The sequence below is a fragment of the Anabrus simplex genome, chromosome 3, assembly GCF_040414725.1.
Source record: "Anabrus simplex isolate iqAnaSimp1 chromosome 3, ASM4041472v1, whole genome shotgun sequence".
Taxonomy (NCBI): domain Eukaryota; kingdom Metazoa; phylum Arthropoda; class Insecta; order Orthoptera; family Tettigoniidae; genus Anabrus; species Anabrus simplex.
The window spans coordinates 215,306,179-215,316,771 of NC_090267.1; the positions used below are offsets into that span (position 1 = coordinate 215,306,179).

At 43.1% G+C, this 10,593-nt stretch overlaps 1 protein-coding gene across 1 annotated transcript in view; it reads right to left on the minus strand.

Moving 5' to 3' along the window:
- Positions 1-8,607, minus strand: part of LOC136867165 (ankyrin repeat, PH and SEC7 domain containing protein secG) — a 147,768-nt gene extending 139,161 nt beyond the window's left edge. Inside the window, exon 1 of the mRNA XM_067144282.2 lies at positions 8,522-8,607. The gene's annotated coding sequence lies outside the window, so the exon portion shown is untranslated. The remainder of the gene's footprint in view (positions 1-8,521) is intronic.
- Between the last annotated feature and the right edge of the window lie 1,986 nt (positions 8,608-10,593).

A 10,593-nucleotide genomic window follows, 5' to 3' on the forward strand; every position in this document is an offset into this window, starting at 1 on the left:
GGGCGCGTGGCTGTGAGCTTGCATCCTGGAGATAGTGGGTTTGAATCCCACTGACGGCAGTCTTGAAGATGGTTTTCCGTTGTTTCCCATTTTCACACTAGGCAAATGCTAGAGCTGTACCTTGATTAAGGCCACGGCCGCTTCCTTCCAACTCCTAGGCCTTTCCTATCCCACCGTCGCCATAAGACCTTCTGTGTTGGTGCGACGTAAAGCCACTAGCAAAAAAAATGAAAAAAAAAAGAAATTTGATGAATTTGAACATTAATATAGGAATTAGAAAAATGTTTTTGAAGACTTTCGTCTGCAGCGCGACACTGTATGTAAATAAAACCTGGGCGATAACTAGCTCAGAGGGAAAGAGGATAGAAGTTTTTGAAATGTGGTGTTAGAGAAGAATTCTGAAGGTGAGATGGATAGATAGAATCACGAATCACGAATACTGAACCGAATTGGTGAGAGGAGATCGATTTGGATAAATTTGACGAGAAGAAGAGATAGAATGATAGGACACATCTTATGCCACCCAGTACTTGTGCAGTTGGTTTTTGAGGGAAGTGTAGGCGATAAGATCGGTAGGGATAGACCTAGGTTTGAATATTACAAGCGAATTAGAGCAGACGTAGTTTGTAGCGGTTACGTCGAAGTGAAAAGGTTAGCACAGGATAGGGTATTATGGAGGGCTGCATCTAACAAGTCTATGGATTGATGACTCAAACAGTAACAACGGCTTCACTTTCAAAAGGATCAGTAATTAACTCTGTTCTACAAGATCATATTCAGAAGCACTATAGAAGAGTTCGACACAATAGACATGAAGGCACCAAGTGTTGGGAGGAACCGTGTTGTTCTTCTTCCTTTCATCCCAAAGTACCGAGTGAGTGGCTGTAGCTGTTAGCTTGCATTCGGGAGATAGTGGGTTCGAATCCTACTGTCAGCAGACCTGAAGATAGTTTTCCATGGTTTCCCATTTTCACATCAAGAAAATGCTGGGGCTCTACGTTAATAAAAGCCACGCCCTCTTCCTTCACGCTCCTAGCCCTTTCCTATCCCATCGTCGCCATAATACCTATCTGTGTCGGTGCGAGCTAAACCATGAGAAACCTATGCTAAGGTACCTCAAGTACAACAATTTTCAGGAGCTTCTTCCTTTTGTCCGTCCTGTTCATCACAGATTTTATACAGACCTTCCTCACCTTGATGCTAATGGTAACGCAAACCTTAATGGAGGTCATGGAGATGGAGATCCTGATGATAGTGAACTAGGCCATATCTATGACAGCGAATCAGTTTACCTGAGTGGTTTCCTTTTTTATTTTCTGCAAATGGCATGGTCATTAATATCTTACGTTATTTTCTAGAGTGAACTTGCTTAAAACAATATTAAGGGAGTTTTAAGTTTCTTTGTTTATTATTGTTCTTAAAATGAGGGTTTCTTTTGTGAAGATTGTAATTTGCAATAATAATATAGACTTTAGTATGTATTTATTGCTGTTGTATACAATTTTTCTACATAATTCTTGGAGGATAAGGTGTACAAGTGACTCATCTTACCAAGAAATGTATATTAACTGACTACTGTTTATACTTACTGATTTCATAGTTTCTAGATTATTGGACACAAGTGTAGGTAACATAAATGCAGTCTCAAAAGAATATTCCTAGACTTTTATATACGGTACTCATTGAACTTCGAATATTTTTTCAAGACTAGCTTTTAGTCACTTGTACCCCTTGTCTTCTAAGCGCAAGGTCAGGTTCAAGCCAGAGGTGGGTCTGTCAATTATTATTATTTTTTTTGGGGGGGGGGGTGTTGAGAGTTGTCGTATCATGGATTGGGCCCGCTCACTGAGGTAACCAATGACATGAACACTCCCCCACCCTATTACATCTCGATTGGCCTGCGAAATCACCTGACTTGAATCCCATTGATAATCTGTGAGACATATTAGAACAGCAGTTAAAACGCCGACATCAGAATCCGCGTAATTTGGTGGAACTGTGCGATCAAATTCTCAGCAAGTGGCTTGACCTGAACAATCCCGTGGACTCACTTCCTAACCAAATCCAGGTTGATATCAAGTCCAGAGGTGGCGTTACACGCAATTAAATGATGATTGTAATGATTTCTCCAGGTCACTCATTTTTTGACCGGTGAAATTACATGCACTACTAATTTTCTGTATACAAGAGAGGGATTATTTTTGTTAATAAATAACCTGGTAATTATCACTCACTCATTCGCTCGCTCACTGAGCCGAGTGGCAGCGTGTATTAACGCGCTACGGTTATTGAGCAAAGCTCTGCATTCGGGAGATGAGTTGGTAAGAATCCCACCGTCGGCTGCCTTGAGAATGGTTTTGTGTGCTTTCCTATTTTCACTTCCAAGCAAGTGCCGGGACACTACCTACTCATGAGCCACAGTAGATCCCTTCCACCTCCTTACCCAAATTCATTCACCATTATTCACCATCTCTTCAAATGCGGTTGGCTCCACAAAGGGCATCCGGCCAATAAAACGTGCCATTTAATTTCATCTCACCTCATATCCGACCCCATGTCAGAAAACGGTACTAAGGGGTAGACATAGAGTACGCATTCAATGATCATAATATCTCAGGACCCTCCCAACCGATGAGAATGATATTTGACACAGAGGCCATATATAACAGTTAGCATCATTTTGAGGAATTCATTACCGCGGGCTACTATGTTAGTTAATTTTTGTGGTTTTCCGTAGCGTTCATACCGCTTGCTGTGGTTTTATCTGCGTTGTGACAGGCAGGGAACAGCTATGCCTCTTGTTTTGTTTCGTCGGTACAAAGGGAACTATTCTATGTACTTAACGCCGCAAAAATATGGCAATCCATTATTCAATTCTGTATTATTTTAAGGTCTCCATGGACTATTTACGGCGCAACATGTGTAGCCATGAGAAAGGAGTGAATGTAGTAAACTACGTATCTTACAAGTAGTGCAGACAAAAAGTCTCATTGTACAACACCAACTTGTGAGAAAAGTGGAGTAAACGGCTGAGGTAGTAATATGAGCTGTGAAACAAAAAGCTCTAAAACAAAAGAAAATCATGGACCTTGTGGTGTTACTCTGAACATTCTAAGACAATTCATTATTTTCCATTATAAAATGATACATAAAGTATCAGGTAAACACCCCCCAGTGAAAAACGGAAAATTTAGGTAAAGAAGTAATAAAGTTGAACAATGTATGAAATACACTACAAAAGAATAAGATGTGTTTTGTATACTAAGTAAATGAGAAGTACGCCTCTGTGGTGTAGTGGTTAGTGTGATTAGCTGCCACCATCGGAGGTCCGGGTTCGATTCCCGGCTCTGCCACGAAATTTGAAAAGTGGTACGAGGGCTGGAACGAGGTCCACTCAGCCTCGGGAGGTCAACTGAGTAGAGGTGGGTTCGATTCCCACCTCAGCCATCCTGGAAGTGGTTTTACTTGGTTTCCCACTTCTCCTCCAGGTAAATGCCGGCATGGTACCTAACTTAAGGCTACGGCAGTTTCCTTCCCTCTTCCTTGTCTATCCCTTCCAATCTTTCAATCCCCACGGAAGGCCTCTGTTCAGCATAGCAGGTGAAGCCGCCTGGGCGAGGTACTGGTCATTCTCTCCAGTTGTATCTCCCGACCCAGAGTCTGAAGCTCCAGGATACTGCTCCTGAGGTGGTAGAGGTGGGATCCCTCGCTGAGTCCGAGGGAAAAACAACCCTGGTGGGTAAACAGATTAAGAAAGAAAGTAAATGAGAAAATTAATGACAAATTTGCTCCTTCTACACATTAATGAATAAACAGAGGCAGATTTATACAAGATTTTCCCTGAATTATTATAAGTGATGAATCAGTATAAACTTCTTCGAAAACTTATATTCAAACTGCAGTCCCGTTAAACGTCATTCGTATCGTGAGCATGATGTATGCCTACTTGTATTACTCGTAGGGGCTGCCTGGCCAAGGCGGTAAAGGCGTGCTCGCTTCGGTTCGCCCGGAAGGACGTGGGTTCGAATCCCCGTCAGGAACTCGTAAAATTAAAGAAACGAGATTTCCACTTCCGGAGGTGCATATGGCACTGAGGTTCACTCAGCCTACACCAAAAATGAGTACCAGGTTAATTCGTGGGGGCAAAGGCGGCCGGGTGTAGAGCTAACCGCTCTACCCCATTACGTTCCGAGGTTAACAACGGTGGAAGCCTTTACCTTCCACTCCTCCAAGAGCCTTCATGGCCTGTACGGAGGTGACTTCGCTTTTTTTTTTTGCTTTGCTTTGTATTACTCATAATTAGTTCGTGTTACCTGAATTGTTAAGTGATTGTCGAATACGCCTAGGGATTCAGTGAAATTGCGCCTAGTTCCAGGTGCCTACTGACTTCTAATATTTGTATTGAACTGTGTACTGACTAATGGAAAATATTTAATTGCGTAAAAAAAGTAACATCCTTCTATGGGCGGGGGTAATTTACTTACCGGTGTAATAAATACGGCATCCCCCGCCAGGTACTGTCTGAAATAAACACTAGTGCATAAGCCCTATGCTCTTTCTCCTCACCACCATTTCTTTCTGATATCGCATCCTGCATAAATGATTAGCTTCCCTGTTTCATATTGCTTGGAAACAGTGATAATAAATGTGATAAACGTACTTTCAACCATTGTGCAGTGGAGGGGAGGGGATTATTGTCGACTGGTTCCTCACCAATGTGGCCGTGGTACTTATGTCGAGCAATGCACGTGGTTGTTTGAAATGAAAAAAAACCATGTTAATCGCATTTTACGTAATACTGGAGGTCCTTTATCCACAATCACAATAACAAGAGGCGCTTCGCTCTTCAGAGCTGACTTTCAGCAGCCTCTTGTTCCCTGTAATTTCAATGAGATTATATTCGTTGCCTTCTGATTCCTAGCCCTTTCCTATCTCAACATCCCAGGATATGTGATTTAGTACGACTTTGAATAACTACCAAACAGGAAAGCGCCTTTCAGCTTTTATCGATGGTACGAGATGATGAAGCGCCGGAAGTCTGCAATTGTAAGAGCGTTCGTTCCTTCACGAATCAGAATAAGTTCATAAAAGAATTTAAGCACTAACTGCACCAGCATCGTACATTTCAGTTATACGTATAGACTAATTCTTGTCACATTTTTGGATCACGGATCACAGCCGTACGTAACCTTCTTAGTCATAGAGCCCCAGCAACCTACAATTTTGAGTTGGAGATCTGATTAAGATCACGATCGCTTCTTTCCCAATCCTAGACGTTTCCTACCCTATCGTCGTCATTAGACCTTCGTGTGTCGTTGCGACGTAAGCAATAATAATAATAATAATAATAATAATAATAATAATAATAATAATAATAATAATAATAATAATAATAATAATAATAATAATATAACCTCTCGTCCATGGTGCCAGACCTCTCAACACTTATCGATCAGTACGACAAATGATCCCGTTACGAAAATATTAAAACGAAAATGGAGAGGGACCAGCTTGTTTGATTCAGTCGAGTCAACATAACGGGATCATTCGTCGTACTGGTCGATAAGTGTTGAGAGGTCTGTCACCATGGATGACCGGTCATTCTTCTACTTCTTCCTCTTTTCCTCTTCTTCTTTCTTTCTTTCTTTCTTTCTTTCTTTCTTTCTTTCTTTCTTCGCTATGCCTATTCAAAGACCGCGTTTGAACTTGTTCGTTGGCCTGATGGTTTTCGCCTTCTTGAAAATGAAAACCTGCAACCTGTTTTCCAGTCATTGACCGGGTCAGGGATGGTATGAATGAAGCAGATATAGGCTATTCGTACGATGGGGTCGCCACTCCCAAACTGATTTATTAACGAATGATAGATGCTATGAAATGAGAATGGAGAGTGTTGGTGGAATGAAAGATAACAGGGAAAACAGGAGTACCCGGAGAAAAACCTGTCCCGCCTCCGCTTTGTCCAGCACAAATCTTACAGGGAGTGACCGGGATTTGAACCACGGTATCCAGCGGTAATAGGCCGACGCGCTGCCGTCTGAGCCACGGAGGCTTTCGCCTTCGCATCCTCCCAAAATCTCTTCCTGAATGCCTTGTGTAGCACCTTACGTTCTGCGGACCAGTTCCTACCAGTTTTCTTTTTAGGTTTCTCCACGAATTTGTGCTTGGTTGTTGGTGTACTGTCCGCCTTTGTGGTGTAGTGGTTAGCGTGATTAGCTGCCACCCCCGAAGGCCCGGGTTCGATTCCCGGCTCTGCCACGAAATTTGAAAAGTGGTACGAGGGCTGGAACGGGCTCCACTCAGCCTCGTGAGGTCAACTGAGTAGAGGTGGGTTCGATTCCCACCTCAGCCATCCTGGAAGTGGTTTTCCGTGGTTTCCCACTTCTCCTCCAGGCGAATGCCGGGATGGTACCTAACTTAAGGCCACGGCCGCTTCCTTCCCTCTTCCTTGCCTATCCCTTCCAATCTTCCCATCCCTCCACAAGGCCCCTGTTCAGCATAGCAGGTGAGGCCGCCTGGGCGAGGTACTGGTCACACTCCCCAGTTGTATCCCCCGACCAAGAGTCTGAAGCTCCAGTACACTGCCCTTGAGGCGGTAGAGGTGGGATCCCTCGCTAAGTCCGAGGGAAAAACCGAACCTGGAGGGTAAACAGATGATGATGATGATGATGTTGGTGTACTAATGGCTCCACGACCCTCTATGATATCCGTGATATTCGCTTCCTGGAGGTCACCCTCATTTTCTTCTAGCCAGTTTTATTTGACCCTTTTTGAGTTGATTACCTTCAATAATCTTTTGGTGAGTCTATCGATGTCCATTCTACAGATATTGAATTAGAATGTCGTGCGCACGGCGTTATTATTATTATTATTATTATTATTATCATCATCATCATCATTTGTTTATCCTCCAGGGTCGGCTTTTCCCTCGGACACAGCGAGGGATCCCACCTCTACCGCCGCAAGGGCAGTGTCCTGGAGCTTCAGACTCTTGGTCGGGGATACAACTGGGGAGAATGACCAGTACCTCGCCCAGGCGGCCTCACCTGCTATGCTGAACAGGGGCCTTGTGGAGTGATGGGAAGATTGGAAGGGATAGACAAGGAAGACGGAAGGAAGCGGCCGTGAACTTATGTTAGGTACCATCCCGGCATTCGCCTGGAGGAGAAGTGGAAACCCACGGAAAACCACTTCCAGGATGGCTGAGGTGGGAATCGAACCCACCTCTACTCAGTTGACCTCCCGAGGCTGAGTGGACCCGGTTCCAGCCCTCATACCACTTTTCAAATTTCGTGGCAGAGCCGGGAATCGAACCCGGGCCTCCGGGGGTGGCAGCTAATCGCACTAACCACTACACCACAGAGGCGGACATTATTATTATTATTATTATTATTATTATTATTATTATTATTATTATTATTATTATTATTATTATTATCATCATCTGTTTACCCTCCAGGTTCGGTTTTTCCCTCGGACTTAGCGAGGGATCCCACCGCTACCACCTCAAGGGCAGTGTCCTGGAGCTTCAGACTCTTGGTCGGGGGATACAACTGGGGAGTATGACCGGTACCTCGCCCAGGCGGCCTCACCTGCTATGCATTATTATTATTATTATTATTATTATTATTATTATTATTATTATTATTATTATTATTATTATTTACGTCGCACCGACACACACAGCTCTAATGGTAACGATAGGATAGGAACGGACTAGGATCGGGAAAGAAGCGACCGTGAGATTAATTCTGGTAGATGGGAAACCACGCAATACAGTTTTCAGGACTACTGACAGTGGGGTTCGAACCCACCATCTCCCAAATGCATACTTACAGCCACGTGACCCAAACCATCTTGCGAACTCCGTCTGTGAGTGATCAGAGTCTTGAGCGCCAAACCTCGGGGCCTCGAGTATAAGTTAAGAGAACTTTTCGACTGGCATTTTACTTATTATTATTATTATTATTATTATTATTATTATTATTATTATTATTATTATAGAAGTGGCTGCCTAGAAAACACACTAAAGCCGTTCTTGATTCTACGAGAGGATATGCCTGCGATTCTCCCTCAAGAATTCGAAACATGTTGAAACGATGTTTCTACTTCTGGAAGCCACGTGACTGTAGGGATCGCTCAGCGTACACCAGGTTAATTCCTGGGGTAAAGGCAGCCTGATGTGGAGCTAACCACTTTATGCTGAGGTTGAGACTGGTGGAAGTCCTTAGTTTCTGCTGCTTCTTTGATTGTCAAGAGGTGTTTCTAGGACGTTACGCACGCGGATATTTCTTATGCCATGAATAAAGTAACATTTGTAAAAGTTTGGTTCGATTCCAGGCCATATCGGCTTCAGAAACAATCCTCTACGTGGTTCGTCCATACTTGGGATATTGCACTATTTCCAACCAAGAATACCTAATCCAGATAATACAAAAAGAAGTGACAGTTTAATATGAAGGTACGAAACAGATTGCAAACACCCGGCAAGTACACTGTATAAGACTGATTAACTCGAACTCACCTTGCGGCAGCAACAATAGCACGTGGAGTTCCCAGAGGCTGCACAGGCTAGGTGTCACGACGTCGGCACTGGTCATGTCCGCACTAGCAGCCAGGAAGTACTGCCGTGTACAGTACGAGTTGCCTGTCGTAGAGACAGGGCCGGCCAAGGCCGCCCACTTCAATGAGAGTCAACCCGGACTTTTTTCTTTAAATACAGAGGTAAATGCTGGGAAATCCACGGCATACATGGAGATGTATAATCATCTTGTGAGATAAAGTTGTGTGTGTGTGTGGGGGGGGGGGGGGCGGGAATTGCTGCTCCTTATGTAATGAAATGACTTAGTATTCTAAGAAATTTGCTGCTCTGCGTTAATGGGCGCATTGTTTAGGACCTTCAGTACATTTCTTGGCACGGTAGCTTTTAATACATATTACCAACAGTATCCAGCCGTGTGTGCATTAAGATTCCAGCGCACGGAAAACCAGGAGCTGGCTGCTGGAATACGAAGATTATCCTCCATGTACCTCTAGTACAAATTCTCTCCTCGTACCCCACTTTCACTCTACGCCTCACTCCATGTACACATGCATTATACAAATGAACTTCACTAAGATGTTCACCTCAAGTAATTCATAAGCAAAGAAGTACATTGTAAATCTGTTTTGACTTTTGGTAATGTTAACAACTTGCAGTACTTTTGCAGGGACTAAATATCTGTTGAGATAATGGCCCAACTTCGTTCTTTTTGAATTCAACTTTACTGCTTACTACACATGTCGTGAGAGATATGAGCATTTAAAATTTAGGGCTGTTATTATTTTTATACCGAGCAAGTGGCCGTGTGGTTATGGTTGCTCAGCTGTGAGATAGTGAGTTCGAACTCTACTGTAGGCAGCCCTGAAAATGGTTTTCCGTGATTTCCCATTTTCACACCAGGCAAATGCTGGGGCTGTACCTTAATTAAGGCCACAGCCACTTCCTTCCCACTACTAACCCTTTCCTAGCCCGCCGTCGCCATAAGACCTATCTGTGTCGGTGCGACGGAAAATAATTTATCATCATATTTTGACAAGTAGATATCGAGAAAATGGAATGTATTTTAATGTGCTTTGTTGATCAGCTCCTTGGACAGCCCTGTAATTCGTACCGTGCTAAAGCTACCAACATGGAAAGTAATATAGTATACCACCACCGGGCGAGTTGGCCGTGCGCGTAGAGGCGCGCGGCTGTGAGATAGTAGGTTCGAATCCCAATATCGGCAGCCCTGAAGATGGTTTTCCGTGGTTTCCCATTTTCACACCAGGTAAATGCTGGGGCTGTACCTTAATTAAGGCCACGGCCGCTTCCTTCCAACTCCTAGGCCTTTCCTATGCCATCGTCGCCATATGACCTATCTGTGTCGGTGCGACGTAAAGCCCCTAGCAAAAAAAAAAAAAAAACTGTGTCCATAAATACTCTGTGATAACCTTGCATGATTTATAAACTTTAAAATTTAAAGGCAAAACGTATATTGACTACTATTAAGGGACAAACTTGTCCGAATATGGTGGCCAAGAGTGGTCCAGTGTTTGTTACGCTAGGTGTAGAAACTAAAGTAATTCCATTTGGGAAAATCAAAGTTGGAACCGATATCTCAGCAGATAATGGTGCATAAGAAAGTGATACAATTTCGATTATGAGACCTTTGGCGACAACATTTGAAATGCAAACAGATTTTTGATATCTTTCACCATTTACGAATTACCTCCCGTGAACATTTTGGCTGACTCAACCTGCACACATCGAAGCATGCAGAATTTTTAATGAATTATAGGAATTGGTTCAAGGTAACATATACAAATACCTTTGCAAACGTTGTAAATAGCATAGTACTAAATACTATCAGAATATGACGGTATGAGTCTTGCTTTTTAACTTCTCAATATAATCTTTTGAAATTTTCACTGAATGTGCCACATTCACTTACTTGGCAGCTCAGCGTTCACTTCTGAAAGTGCCGTTTGTCAGTCTATTCTCGTATTTATCATTCAGTATTGATTGTCTTTTAAGGGCGGTATTTTATTTACATTTTATCTGGATTAATTTCATTC